The 15197-nt window shown below is 49.4% G+C and overlaps 1 non-coding gene across 1 annotated transcript; it reads right to left on the reverse strand.

Moving 5' to 3' along the window:
* Positions 1 to 297: 297 nt before the first annotated feature.
* On the reverse strand, positions 298 to 496 carry LOC139229527 (U2 spliceosomal RNA). The gene has a single exon (XR_011587732.1). It is a non-coding gene; the product is annotated as a U2 spliceosomal RNA (small nuclear RNA).
* Between the last annotated feature and the right edge of the window lie 14701 nt (positions 497 to 15197).

Genomic DNA, 15197 nt, shown 5'->3' on the forward strand with positions numbered 1-15197 from the left:
GTGAGGTCAGTAATGTCCACCTCGGGTCAGTGTGATTGTTTTATCTTTTATTTATTTTGCAATTTATGTTGTGGTGGTGTGGGCTGTGTATTGGGAATGTTTTTGGTGATTTTTTCCAGGTTATTTTTTCTCCCCAGGTTCCTCTCGAAGCGCTCCGAGGCCGGCTGTTTAGCTCGGGATTTTTTTTTTTAATTCGTAGCCAATCGTTCCAATTCTTTGTCAAATCACAAACGCCAGAGGTCACCTTGCACACGCCAAGGATCACTCTGCACCAATGCTCTTAGCCAAAAGGCCTAGAGCCACTGCACCGTTCCTGGAAGTACTGCAATACCAGGTTCGTGCCATGGAGGTGGATGGGTCAAGCCACCCCACACACCTCCTGTTTCCAAAAAAGCAAGCATATACCTTCCTGATCCAGGGAGAACCACCCGGAGGTCATGGTGGCTACTTCCCTGTCAGGTCAGTTACGCATGATCTTAGCCAAAAGGCCGATTATCCCATGCTCAGCCGGCCTAGTGCCCAGAGACCGGTGTGTAACGCCTCCCTTAGCCCTCCGCCCCATGCTCAGGGCCCAGCTGCCCAATGTTACTGACTGAGGCGCAAACTGTTCGCGGGCAGTAGCAGGACCGCCCCTAAATCTTAAAAGCCGAAAATCCAGTTCATAAACTTATAAAGGGTCATTATTACTGTCAAGAGCAAATCTTAGAGGATAACAGCAACAACTTGTATTTATATAGCACCTTTAACGTAGTAAAACCTCCCAAGGCAATTCACAGGAGCGATTATCAAACAGCATTTGACCGAGCCACATAAGAAGATACAAGGGCAGGTGAGCAAAAGCTTAGTCAAAGAGGTAGGTTTTAAGGAGCGTCTTAAATGGAGAGAGCTAGAGGGAGGTTTAGGGAGGGAATTCCAGAGCTTGGGGCCCAGGCAACTAAAGGCACGGCCGCCAATGGCGGAGTGGTTAATATCGGGGTTGCGCAAGAGGCCAGAATCGGAGGAGCGCAGAGATCTCGGGGGGTTGTTGGGCTGGATGAGCTGACAGAGATAGAGTGAGGCCATGGAGGGATCTGAACACAAGGATCAGAACTTTTCAATTGCAGTGTTGCCAGCGTGGGAGCCAATATAGGTCAGCGAGCGCAAGGGGTGATGGGTGAGTGGGACTTGGTGCGAGTTAGGACACGGGGCAGTGAGCACAGGGGGTGATGGGTGAGCGGGACTCGGTGCGAGTTAGGACACGGGGCAAAGGGGGTGATGGTTCAGTGGGACTCGGTGCGAGTTAGTTCACGAGGCAGCGAGCACAGGGGATGATGGGTGAGCGGGTCTCAGTGCGAGTTAGGACACGGGGCAAAGGGGGTGATGGGTGAGTGGGACTCGGTGCGAGTTAGGACACGGGGTAGTGAGCACAGGGGGTGATGGGTGAGCGGTACTCGGTGCGAGTTAGGACACGGGACAGCGAGCACAGGGGGTGATGGGTGAGCGGGACTCGGTGCGAGTTAGGACACGGGACAGCGAGCACAGGGGGTGATGGGTGAGCGGTACTCGGTGCGAGTTAGGACACGGGGCAGTGAGCACAAGGGGTGATGGGTGAGCGGGACTCGGTGCGAGTTAGGACACGGGACAGTGAGCACAGGGGGTGATGGGTGAGCGGGTCTCGGTGCGAGTTAGGACACGGGGCAGTGAGCACAGGGGGTGATGGGTGAGTGGGACTCGGTGTGAGTTAGGACACGGGGCAGTGAGCACAGGGGGTGATGAGTGAGCGGGACTCGGTGCGAGTTAGGACACGGGGCAAAGGGGGTGATGGTTCAGTGGGACTCGGTGCGAGTTAGTTCACGAGGCAGCGAGCACAGGGGGTGATGGGTGAGCGGGTCTCGGTGCGAGTTAGGACACGGGGCAAAGGGGGTGATGGGTGAGTGGGACTCGGTGCGAGTTAGGACACGGGGTAGTGAGCACAGGGGGTGATGGGTGAGCGGTACTCGGTGCAAGTTAGGACACGGGACAGCGAGCACAGGGGGTGGTGGGTGAGTGGGACTCGGTGCAAGTTAGGACACGGGACAGCGAGCACAGGGGGTGATGGGTGAGCGGGACTCGGTGCGAGTTAGGACACGGGAAAGTCAAGTGTCGGATGAGCCGAAGTTTCCAGAGAGTGGAAGGTGGGAGGCTCGCCAGGAGAGTGTTGGAAATGTCGAATCTGGAGGTAACAGAGACTGGGGTGAGGGTTACTGTTAAAAACAAGGAGGTTAGGAGAAAGGGAGTAAAATACTTGGCCTCAAAGGGTAAAGGACCTTGTAGAATAATTTACCAGGCAACAATTGTGTTAATAGGCTGAGACATAGTGAAGGGATTGAAGGAACATGGTGACAAGATGGGTAGGTGGGTTTGCGATCAATCAAAAAGAGTCTTGATGGGTCTAATGGTCTTGTCCTGTTGCTAAAAATTCCAGAGGTTAAAGCCTCCAGCCTTCACTCCATGAAGGGCCCTCATATCTCGCTCCTTTCCCTTCCCCCCACAATCACAGTCCTTAAGAAAAACAAAGATAAAGGCACAAAATCCGCCGTGCAGGTCTGACACGATGTCCTTTGTAGCAAGGGATATCCCGTGTCCCAGTTATGTTGAAATCAAGTCTCTCTAACTCTTTGTTCGCCTGGACCTTGAAACCGAGGAAATTCTCCCCTCCCCCGGTCTTTCCCTCCATCTACAATCCATGGTCTTTCCAACCCCAAGCTTGGTTCGCTTCTACTCTTCTTCATCTTGGTGCTGTGCCCTGAACCGTGGGCTTCGAACCTTCACTGGCACTCCTCACCACGCAAACTACACAGTGAATGGCCAAAGTTAGACAATCTTCTCCTCTGTGGTCATTGGACGTACCTCAAGAACATAAGAATTAGGAGCAGGAGTCAGCCATACAGCCCCTCGAGCATGCTCCGTCATTCATTAAGATCATGGCTGATCTTTGACCTCAACTTCACTTTCCTGCACAATCCCCATATCCCTCGATTTCCCCTATCGATCCCTGTCTTGAATATACTCAACGACTGAGCCTCCACAGCCCTCTGGGGCAGAGAATTCCAAAGATTCACCACCCTCCGAGTGAAGAAATTCCTCCTCAGCTCAGTCCTAAATGGCCGACCCCTTATTCTCAGATTATGTTTTAGACTCCTGGGTAAAAATCGTACGTGGAAAAGGCGGGGGTGGGGTGGGGAAGGGGGGAGGGAGACTGGAGAAGCTGGGATTGTTCTCATTACAGCAGAGAAGGTTGAGGGAAGATTTGATAGAGGTCTTCAAAATCATGAAGGGATTTGATAAAATAACTGTTCCCGGGGGCAGGAGGGTCGGTAGCCAGAGGGACACAGATTGCCGATAATCGGCAAAAGGACCAGAGGGCGAGATGGGGAGAACATTTTTACACCGCGAGTTGTTGTGATCGGGAACGCGCTGCCTGAAAGGGCGGTGGGAGCAGATTCAATCATGACTTTCAAACTGGGAATTGGATAAATATTTGAAGAGGAAACAGTTGCCGGGCCGTGGGGAAAGGGGTGTGGGGTGTGGGGTGGGATTTACTGGATAGGTCTACCAGAGCTGGCACAGGAACGATGGGCTGAATGGCTATCTTCTGTGCTGTGAGATGCTATGGAGGGGCGGGGGAGATAGGGGATGGAAAATGGAAAAGATAAGGGAGAGAGAGAGAGAGAGAGAAAGAAAAAGAGAGGGCGAGAGAGAATATGATTGGGGCTCCTACTCTTTAAATGATGCTCCTGGCCGATTGACATTGAAAAACCATCTTGAAAAGCCTAAAATAAATCCAAGAACACTCTCTCCTCTGCGTCAGAAGGTCGTGGATTCCAGACCCATCTACAGGACCTGAGCCCATAATCCAGACTGACACTCCTGGTGCAGTACTGAGTGCTGCACTGTCGGAGGGGCAGTACTGAGGGAGTGCCGCACTGTCGGAGGGGCAGTACTGAGGGAGCACCGCACTGTCGGAGGGGCAGTACTGAGGGAGTGCCGCACTGTCGGAGGGGCAGTACTGAGGGAGCGCCGCACTGTCGGAGGGGCAGTACTGAGGGAGCGCCGCACTGTCGGAGGGGCAGTACTGAGGGAGTGCCACACTGTAGGAGGGGCAGTACTGAGGGAGTGCTGCACTGTCGGAGAGGCAGTACTGAGGGAGTACCGCACTGTCGGAGGGGCAGTACTGAGGGAGTGCCGCACTGTCGGAGGGGCAGTACTGAGGGAGTGCCGCACTGTCGGAGGGGCAGTACTGAGGGAGCGCTGCACTGTCGGAGGGGCAGTACTGAGGGAGCGCCGCACTGTCGGAGGGGCAGTACTGAGGGAGCGCCGCACTGTCGGAGGGGCAGTACTGAGGGAGTGCTGCACTGTAGGAGGGGCAGTACTGAGGGAGTGCTGCACTGTCGGAGAGGCAGTACTGAGGGAGCGCCGCACTGTCGGAGGGGCAGTACTGAGGGAGCGCTGCACTGTCGGAGGGGCAGTACTGAGGGAGCGGTACACTGTTGGAGGGGCAGTACTGAGGGAGCGGCATACTGTCGGAGGGGCAGTACTGAGGGGGTTCTGCACTGTTGGAGAAGCAATACTGAGGGAGCGGCATACTGTTGGAGGGGCAGTACTGAGGGGGTTCTGCACTGTTGGAGAAGCAATACTGAGGGAGCGGCATACTGTCGGAGGGGCAGTACTGAGGGGGTTCTGCACTGTCGGAGGGGCAGTACTGAGGGAGCGCTACACTGTTGGAGCTGCTGTCTTTGGGATAAGGTGCAAAAAAGATTTGCATGGATGTTACCAGAAATGAAAGGTTGGAACGGTCAGGAAAGACTGGGGCTCTTTTTTCTAGAAGAGAAAAGGCTGATTAAAAGACCTGACAGAGGTCATTAAAATTATGAAAGGGTTGGATAGGGTAGACATAGAGAAGATGTTTCCACTTGTGGAGGGAGACCAGAACTAGGGGCTATCAGTATAAGACAGTCACTAATAAATCCAATGGGGAATTCAGGAGAAACTTCTTTACCCAGAGAGCGGTGAGAATGTGGAACTCGCTGCCACAGGGAGGGGTTGAGGTGAATAGTATTGATGCCGTCAAGGGAAGGCTAGACAAACATATGAGGGAGAAAAGAATGGAGGATCTGTTGACTGGGTGAGATGAAGAGGGGTGGGAGGAGGCTCGTGTGGAGCTGTCATGTATGTACGCTTGGGTTTACTAGCCACCAGGTGGCACCACTGTTGGAGGTCATTGGGCTGTACGCATGTGTGTGCGGCCCAGGTATAAAAGGCCAGCCATCTTGTAATGTGATCACTTCGAGTCCTAATAAATTAAAGCCAGGTTTGTACCTGTTCGGAGTTTACAGTATTCAGTCTTTTGAGTTATTGCATACACAGCATTTGGCGAAGAGGTAACAAGAGCCTTCGCATGCAAAAATGAGCATAATTGGAATTCTGGAGCGATTTGTGGAGGGAGAAGATTGGGCAGACTTTGTAGCCCACTTGAACCAGTACTTCGTGGCCAACAAAATGGAGAAAGAGGAAGACGCAGTTCGATGCTGGGCGGTCCTCCTCACGGTTTGCGGTCCAAAAATCTACGGACTCAAAGAATCTCCTCTCGCCCTTAAGTCCAACGGACAAGGACTATGAAACACTGTGTGCTCTGGTACGTGACCATCTCAAACCAGATGAAGGCATCATCATCTCACGATATCGATTCTATGCGCACGTTCGTTCTGAGGGCCAGGATCCATCGGAATTCGTTGCCGACCTAAGACATCTAGCTGGACCTTGTAAGTTCGAAACTGCGTTGGCAGACATGCTGCGGGACTTCTTTGTAATCGGCATCAACCACGGGGTGATCCTCCGTAAGCTACTGGTGGCGGAGACGCTGGATTTGAGCAAGGCCATCATGATTGTCCAATCATGGATGACGACGGACAAAAGCTTAAAGCAGATATCATTGAAAAATCGGAACTCAGCAAGTACTGTAAACAAGATAGTATCGTCGTTTGGCAGAGCTGCATATGGCAGGGCCTACCTGACTGCGTACGTGAAACCTGTGGCTGCTTAAAGTCCGCTAACGGAAATGAATCCGATTGCCATGTTGGCGTTGTGGGGGAAATCATCGGCATCACCAGTGTCGGTTTAAACAGCATATTTGAAAATGCTTTGAGAGAGTGGGGCATCTCCAGCGCATGTGTCCGCAACTGAGCAAGCGTGCTGCGACACACCACGTGGAGGATGATGACCAGTCTAGTGCAGATCCGGAGATGCAATCCGAGATACCAGAGGAGGAAGTGTATGGACTGTACTTGTTCCTAATAAAGAGCCAACTGATAATGATTAATGTAAAATTTAATGGTGTGCCGGTATCGATGGAATTGGACATGGGTACGAGTCAATCAATAATGAGCCAGAGGACATTCGACAGGCTGTGGGATACTAAGGCTGTGAGGCCTAAGCTGAGTCCAGTCAATGCCAAGTTGCATACGTACACTAAAGAACAATAATCAAGGTATCGTATGATGGTGCAGTTCACGATTTACCGTTATGGATTGTTCCAGGCAATGGTCCAATGTTGCTCGGCAGGAACTAGTTAGAAAAAATCAAATGGCACTGGAATGAGATCAAAGTGTTGTCATCGGAGGAGGACACTCCATGTGCTCAAGTACTGAGCAAGTTCCCCTCGCTGTTTGAACCAGGCAACGGCAATTTCACGGGAGCCAAGGTGCAGATCCACGTGGACTCAGATGCAAGACCCGTCCATCATAAAGCTCGGGCAGTTCCAAACATGATGGGCGAGAAGGTCAAAATCGAACTGGACAGACTCCAGCATGAAGGGATCATATCACCGGTCGACTTTAACGACCGGTGATGGCACTGTCAGGATTTGTGGAGACTACAAGGTTACGATCAACCGAGTTTCGAAACAGGATCAATACCCGTTACCAAAGGCTGATGACCTGTTTGGAATGCTAGCCGGGGGGAAGTCGTTCACAAAACTGGATCTGACATCGGCCTACATGACACAGGAGCTGGTCGACACGTCGAAGAAACTTATGTGCATCAATACTCATAAAGGACTGTTTATCTACAACAGGAGCTCTTTTGGAATTCGCTCAGCTGCAGCCATATTTCACAGGAACAAGGAGAGTCTACTGAAGTCCGTCCCCAGAACCGTTGTGTTCCAAGATGGTATACTGGTCACAGGTCGTGACTCCGCCGAACATCTGAACAACCTAGAAGAGGTTCTACATCGTCTGGACAAAGTGGGGCTTTGACTGAAATGCTCGAAGTGCGTCTTCATGGCATCGGAAGTCGAATTCCTGGGGAGGAAAATTGCTGCTGATGGTATCAGGTCTACGGATTCGAAAACCAAGGCCATCAAGAATGTACCCAAGCCTCAGAATGTGACGGAGCTGGGTTCGTTCTTTGGTCTACTCAACTATTTCAGTAATTTCTTACCTAGATTGAGCACCTTATTAGAGCCACTGCACATGCTGCTAAGTAAAGGTGACAACTGGGTTTGGGGTGTGTCTCAAGATAGAGCTTTTGAGAAAGCTACTAATCTGCTTTGCTCTAACAAGCTGCTAGTATATTATGATCCGTGTCAGCGTCTAGTATTGGCCTGTGATGCTTCATCATATGGAGTTGGTTGCGTGCTCCAACAAGCTAATGAGTCGGGCAAATTACAACCTGTTGCATATGCTTCAAAAAGTTTGTCAAAGGCGGAAAAAGCCTACAGCATGGTAGAGAAAAAAGCACTAGCCTGTGTGTATAGGGTTAAAAAGATGCATCAGTACCTGTTTGGTCTTCGATTTAAACTGGAAACAGATCACAAGTCACTCATTTCATTGTTTTCATAAAACAAAGGTATCAATACCAAAGCATCGTCCCGCATCCAGAGGTGACATTATCTGCCTATGATTATGTCATTCGCCATAGACCTGGCACTGAGAATTGTGCCGATGCATTGAGCCGTCTGCCGTTGCCCACACCAAAGGTGGAAATGCCACAACCAGCAGACCTACTGTTATCCTTGAAGGTTTTGAAAGTGAAGGAACCCCTGTCACGGCCCAACAAGTTAAGACCTGGATCAGCCAGGACCTGATTTTATCAGCTGTGAAACGCTGTATTCTTAGTGGTGATTGGTCTGCCATACCCAAGCAAATGTGTGAGGAGACCAAACCTTACATCCGTCGCAAAGACGAACGATCCATTCATTCGGTTTGTATACTGTGGGGTAATCGTGTTATTATGCCCAAGAAAGGCAGAGAGAAATTTGTGCATGATCTACATAGCACGCATCCCGGTATTGTCATGATGAAAGCCATTGCCAGGTCTCATGTATGATGGCCTGGAATTGACTCTGATCTGGAATCATGTGTGCATCAGTGCAACACTTGCATGCAGCTTAGTAAAGCACCAGCGGAATCGCCGCTGAGTCTATGGTTGTGGTCATCTAAACCATGGTCCAGGATCCACATCGACTTTGCAGGTCCCTTCCTGGGAAAGATGTTTTTAGTTGTGGTGGATGCTTATTCCAAGTGGATAGAGTGTACAATCATGTCATCCAGCATATCTACAGCAAACATTGAGTGCCTTTGTGTAATGTTTGCTACGCATGGTCTGCCTGACATCGTTGTAAGCCACAACGGATCGTGCTTCACCAGTCAGGGGTTTCAAGAGTTCATGAAACTCAATGGTATCAAACATGTGAGGTCAGCACCATTCAAACCCGCATCTAATGGACAAGCAGAGTATGCTGTTCAAACCATCAAGCAGAGTATGAAACGTGTAACTCAAGGTTCACTGCAAACTTGCTTGTCACGCATATTGCTTAGTTATAGGACAAGACCCCATACCCTTACCGGGGTCTCCCCTGCTGAACTATTGATGAAGAGCGGTCTCAAGACCAGGCGCTCTCTTGTCCACCCCGACTTGAATAATCGTGTCGAATACAGATGTCAAAGTCAGCAAGGGTATCATGATCGCGCTGCTGTGTCACGTGACATTTCTATTAATGATCCTGTGTATGTACAGAATTATGGTCAAGGTCCCAAATGGATCGCCGGTACTGTTACGGCCAAGGAGGGTAACAGAGTGTTTATCGTTAAGCTCAAGAATGGGAAGACATGCAGGAAACATATCGATTAGATAAAACTGCAGCACATGGATGAACCAGATCCATGTGAGGAAGACACAATCAGTGACCAATGAATCTACCCTCAGTCATCAGGGGACTCCGCTGTCATCAATGAATCTGGACTTTCAATCCCTGACGTGGTCATTGCCACTTCCATCAGATCGGCCCCAGCCCCCAGTCATAACAGACTCAGAACGCTCGCCCGAGGCTGGAGTTTAACTGAGACGATCAACTTGGGAGCGGAAAGCCCCGGACCGTCTCAATTTGTAAAAAGACTGTTACTAATATCTTAAAGGGGGATATTGTCATGTATGTATGCTTGGTTTACTAGCCACCAGGTGGCGCCACTGTCGGAGTCATTGGGCTGTACGCACGTGTGCGCGGCCCAGGTATAAAAGGCCAGCCATCTTGTAATGTGATCACTTCGGGCCCTAATAAAGTAGAGCCAGGTTTGTACCTGTTCGGAGTTTACAGTATTCAGTCTTTTGAGTTATTGCATACACAACAGGAGCATATTTTTATTGGGGCGAATGGACTGTTTCTGTGCTATAAAATTCTATGTGTATTATAGTGACTACATTTCAAAAGTACTTCATTGTCTGTAAACCGCTTTGGGACGTCCTGAGGTCCGGAAAGGTGCTATATAAATGCAAGTTCTTTCTTTCCTCCAAATCCCTGTCTCGCTCCTTCACCCCCAAGAAGCTCTCTATCCTCGCTCTCCGCACCGCCCCCCCACCCCGCCTCACCCCTCTCCGACAGTTTTAATTTTAAGCTCCAACTGGTGCTGTTACAAGATGGAATGAAACCATGAGTCAACTTAACACTGAATTAACGTCAGCAGCAAGTGTGGTGCGAAAGCAGGCTTCTGGCAGCTGAGATCTTCGTACACTCAGCGTGAGAATTCAATTACACCATGGATACGGACGGTCACCAGGGCAACACACCCTGTCGCCATGGATACCCGGTGCCAGGAGGCAGAACATGCGGTTGGGAGACGTCACAAGAGGTTACCATGGATACCAGCGATTGGCAGGCATCACACGAGGTCACCATGGATACCAGCAATTGAGAGACATCACTGACTCTCACCATGGAATATTGGGGTTCTATATAAAGGGAGTGAATGGGAAGGGGTGTTGTCCATTGGGGATTCGGGGCTTACACCAGGTGTGAACTTACCTGCAGTTGGATATAGATATATGTTGAACCAGGAAAAGGAAAGATGACTCCAAGCTGACCCAACCTGCACTGAATCATACTGGACACCTCCCATTACAGCGACTGTCGCAATTCCCGCTCCCGATCACGACTGCAGTTGGAGCGTTGATGGATGTCAGCATTGAGTGAGGACAGGATCAGGCTCAGTGCAATGCTCCTCAATACTCACTGCCTATGTATACACGTGAAGATTGGCCAGTTGGAGGGAGCAAGATTGGGGGGGGTGGTTGCGGGGAGGAGGAAACGGGTGTGTGGGAGCATTATGTAGATGGTACACACTGCAGCCACGGTGCGCCGGTGGTGGAGGGAGTGAGTGTTGAAGGTGGGGGATGGGGGGACGATCAAGCGGCTGCTTTGTCCTGGATGGTGTTGAGCTTCTTGAGTGTTGTTGGAGCTGCACTCATCCAGGCAAGTGGAGAGTATTCCATCACACTCCTGACTTGTGCCTTGTAGATGGTGGAAAGGCTTTGGGGAGTCAGGAGGTGAGACACTCGCCGCAGAATACCCAGCCTCCGACTTGCTCTTGTTGCCACAGTATTTATGTGGCTGGTCTAGCTAGGTTTCTGGTCAATGGTGACCCCCAGGATGTTGATGGCGGGGGATTCGGCGATGGTAATGCCGTTGACTATCAAGGGACGGTGGTTAGACTCTCATTTGTTGCAGATGGTCATTGCCTGGCACTTGTGTGGCACGAATGTTACTTGCCACTTATCAGCCCAAGCCTGAATGTTGTCCAGGTCTTGCTGCAAGCGGGCACGGACTGCTCCATTATCTGAGGAGTTGCGAATGGAACTGAACACTGTGCAGTCATCAGGGAACACCCCCACTTCTGACCTTATGATGGAGGGATGGGGGGAATGACTGTGGGATGAGGGTCAGGCACTGTTTTTGGGTGCTGCTAGTTCGTATATTCAGGAGAGATGGGGAGGAAACCCCAGAATTCACCACCATACGCACCATTAACTTTGCCCTATCATTGGCAACCTCGCTAACGATTTCAAACTAATGCTTGTAATCATAAGTCACACATAAAAAGCAAGACTTGCATTTACATAGCGCCTTTCACAACCCCAGGACGTCCCAAAGCGCTTTACAGGCAATGGAGTACTTTTGGAGTGTAGTCACTATTGCAATGTAGGAAATGCGGCAGCCAATTTTCACACAGCAAGCTCCCACACACAGCAATGTGATAATGACCAGATAATCTGTTTTATTGATATTGGTTGGGGGATAAATATTGGCCCCAGGACACCGGGAAAAACTCCCCTGTTCTTCTTCAAAATGGTGCCGTGGGATCTTTTACACCCACCCGAGAGGGCAGACGGGGCTTCGGTTTAATGTCTCATCTAAAAGACGGCACCTCCAACAGTGCAGCACTCACTCAGTCGGCCCTGGAGTGGGATTTGAACCTGCGACCTTCTGACTCAGGGCATAGGTGGCTCCAACTGAGCCAAGCTGACAGGAACACAGGAACAGGAGGGGGCCGTTCAGCCCCTTGAGCCTGTTCCACCCGCCATTCAATGAGATCACGGCTGATCTGCGACCTAACTCCACAGACCCGTCCTTTCCCCACATCCCTTAATAGCTTTGGTGAACAAAAATCTATCAATCTCAGATTTAAAATTAACAATTGATTTAGCATCAATTGCCGTTTGCAGAAGAGAGTTCTAAACCTCTACCACCCTTTATTGTGTGTAGAAGTGTTTCCTAACTTCACTCCTGAAAGGTCTGACTCTAGTTTATGCCCCTTAGTCCTAGAATCCCCAACCAGCAGAAACAGTTTCTCTCTATCTTCCCCTTAATACCCTGAAAACTTTGATCAAATCAGCCCTTAACCTTCTAAAGTACAAGGAACACAATCCTAATTTGTGTAATCTCGCCTCGTAATTTAACCCTTGAAGTGCGGGTATCATTCTGGTAAACCTACTCTGCACTCCCTCCAAGGCCAATATACCCCTCCAAAGGTGTGGGGCCTTGAACTGCTCACAGTGCTCCAGGTGTGGTCTAGCCAGGGCTTTGTACAGCTGCAGCATAACCTCTACCCCCTTGTATTCCAGTCCTCGAGATATGAAGACCAGCATTCCATTTTGATTATTTTCCGTACCTGTTTATGACAGTATAATGATCGATGTACCTGGACCCTTAAATCTCTTTGGGCCTCCACTGTCTTTAACTTTTTACCATTTAGAAAATATTCTGCTCTATTCTTTTAGGTCTAAAATGGATGACCTGACATTTGCCACAGTTTTGCCTTTTCGCTTAATCTATTAATAACTTTTTGTACATTTATGCCTCCATCCACACTGCCGCCTATCTTTGTGTCATCGGAAAACTTGGCTTTTTATCCCATTATCTAAGTCGCTAATAGTCACTGCGAGTAATTGAGGCCCCAACACTGATCCCTGCGGGACACCACTAGTCACATCCAATTAGAGTACCTCCCCATTTTCCCCACTCTCTGTCTCCTGCTGCTCAGCCAATTTCCTAACCAAGTCAATAATTTGCCTTCAATTCTATGGGTTTCAACTTTAGCTAACAGCCTCTTACTTTAGCAAAGTCCTTCTTGAAGTCTACATGAGTAACATCAATAGTCAGTCACTTGTCCAGTACTTCAGTCAATTCTTCAAAAAATGTAAGGGGGTTTGTTAGGCAAGACCTATCCTTTACAAACCCAATCTGGCTCTCTCTGATCAACTGAACATTTTTGAGGTGTTCAGTCACCCTCTCCTTAATTATTGACTTTAGTCATTTTCCGACAACAAATGTTAGACTCACTGGTCTATAATTCTGTTTTCTCTCATCTTTCTGAAAAAGCGGAGTAACTTGCAGAATTTTCCAATCTAAAGGAATGGTTCCCAAATAGAGAGAACTTTGGATAATAGTTAGGGCATCTTCATACAAAACATGCTGCAAACTTGGAACTCTCTCCCAGAAAAAGCTACCGAGGCTGGAGGCCATTTGAAAATTTCAAAAATTAGACAGACAAACTTTGATTAAGCAAGGATATTAAAAGATATGGCCAACGAGGGTAATTGGAGTTAAGGTGCAGATCAGCCATGATCTTATTGAATGGTGGAACAGGCTCAAGGGGCGGAATGGCCTCCACCTGATCCATTGTACTTATTTATACAGCACCTTTTACAAACACAAGCCATCCCAAATGCTTTACGTCCAGTGTGTTGTAAAATTTAGTTACTGTAGTAATGTACAGAAAGTGGCAGCACATTTGTGCACAGCAAGCTCCCACAAATGGCAATGAGGGATAGCAACTAAATGTCTGTTGCCCAGCTGAGACTGACTGACCAGGGTACATTACTGGTGGGCACAGGTCTGTCACTGTATAACACTGGGGTACAGTACTGGTGGGCACAGGTCTGTCACTGTATAATACTGGGTTACAGTACTAGTGGGTACAGGTCTGTCACTGGATAACACTGGGGTACAGGACTGGTGGGCACAGGTCTGTCACTGTATAACACTGAGGTACAGTACTGGTGGGTACAGGTCTGTAACTGTATAACACAGGGTACAGTACTGGTGGGTACAGGTCTGTCACTGTATAACACTGGGGTACAGTACTGGTGGGTACAGGTCTGTCACTGTATAACACAGGGTACAGTACTGGTGGGTACAGGTCTATCACTGTATAACACTGGGGTACAGTACTGGTGGGTACAGGTGTGTCACTGTATAACACTGTGGTACAGTACTGGTGGGTACAGGTCAGTCACTGTAATAACACTGGGGTACAGTACTGGTGGGTACAGGTCTGTCACTGTATAACACTGGGGTACAGTACTGGTGGGTACAGGTCTGTCACTGTATAACACTGGGGTACAGTACTGGTGGGTTCAGGTCTGTCACTGTATAACACTGGGGTACAGTACTGGTGGGTACAGGTCTGTCACTGTATACCACTGGGGTATAGCACTAGAGGGTACAGGTCTGTCACTGTATAACACTGGGGTACAGTATTGGTGGGTACAGGTCTGTCACTGTATAACACTGGGGTACAGTACTGGTGGGTACAGGTCTATCATTGTATAACACTAGGGTACAGTACTAATGGGTACAGGTCTGTCACTATATAACACCGGGGTACAGTACTGATGGGTACAGGTCTGTCACTGTATAACACTGAGGTACAGTACTGGTGGGTACAGGTCTGTCACTGTATAACACTGGGGTACAGTACTGGTGGGTATAGGTCTGTCATTGTATAACACTATGGTACAGTGCTGGTGGATACAGGTCTGTCACTGTATAACACTGGGATGCAGTACTGGTGGGTACAGGTGTGTCACTGTATAACACTGGGGTACAGTACTGGTGGGTACAGGTTTGTCACTGTATAACACTGGGGTACAGTACTGGTGGCAACAGGTCTGTCACTGTATAACACTGGGGTACAGTACTGGTGGGTACAGGTCTGTCACTGTATAACACTGGGGTACAGTACTGGTGGGTACAGGTCTATCACTGTATAACACTGGGGTACAGTACTGGTGGGTACAGGTCTGTCACTGTATAACACTGGGGTACAGTACTGGTGGGTACAGGTCTGTCACTGTATAACACTGGGGTACAGTACTGGTGTGTACAGGTCTGTCTCTTTATAACACTGAGGTAGAGTACTGGTGGGTACAGGTCTGTCACTGTATAACACTGGGGTACAGTACTGGTGGGTATAGGTCTGTCACTGTAGAACACTGGGCTACAGTACTAGTGGGTACAGGTCTGTCACTGTGTAACACTGGGGTACAGTACTGGTGGGTACAGGTCTGTCATTGTATAACACTGGGGTACAGTACTAGTGGGTACAGGTCTGTCACTGTATAACACC

Source organism: Pristiophorus japonicus, chromosome 18 (assembly GCF_044704955.1).
Source record: "Pristiophorus japonicus isolate sPriJap1 chromosome 18, sPriJap1.hap1, whole genome shotgun sequence".
NCBI lineage: Eukaryota > Metazoa > Chordata > Chondrichthyes > Pristiophoridae > Pristiophorus > Pristiophorus japonicus.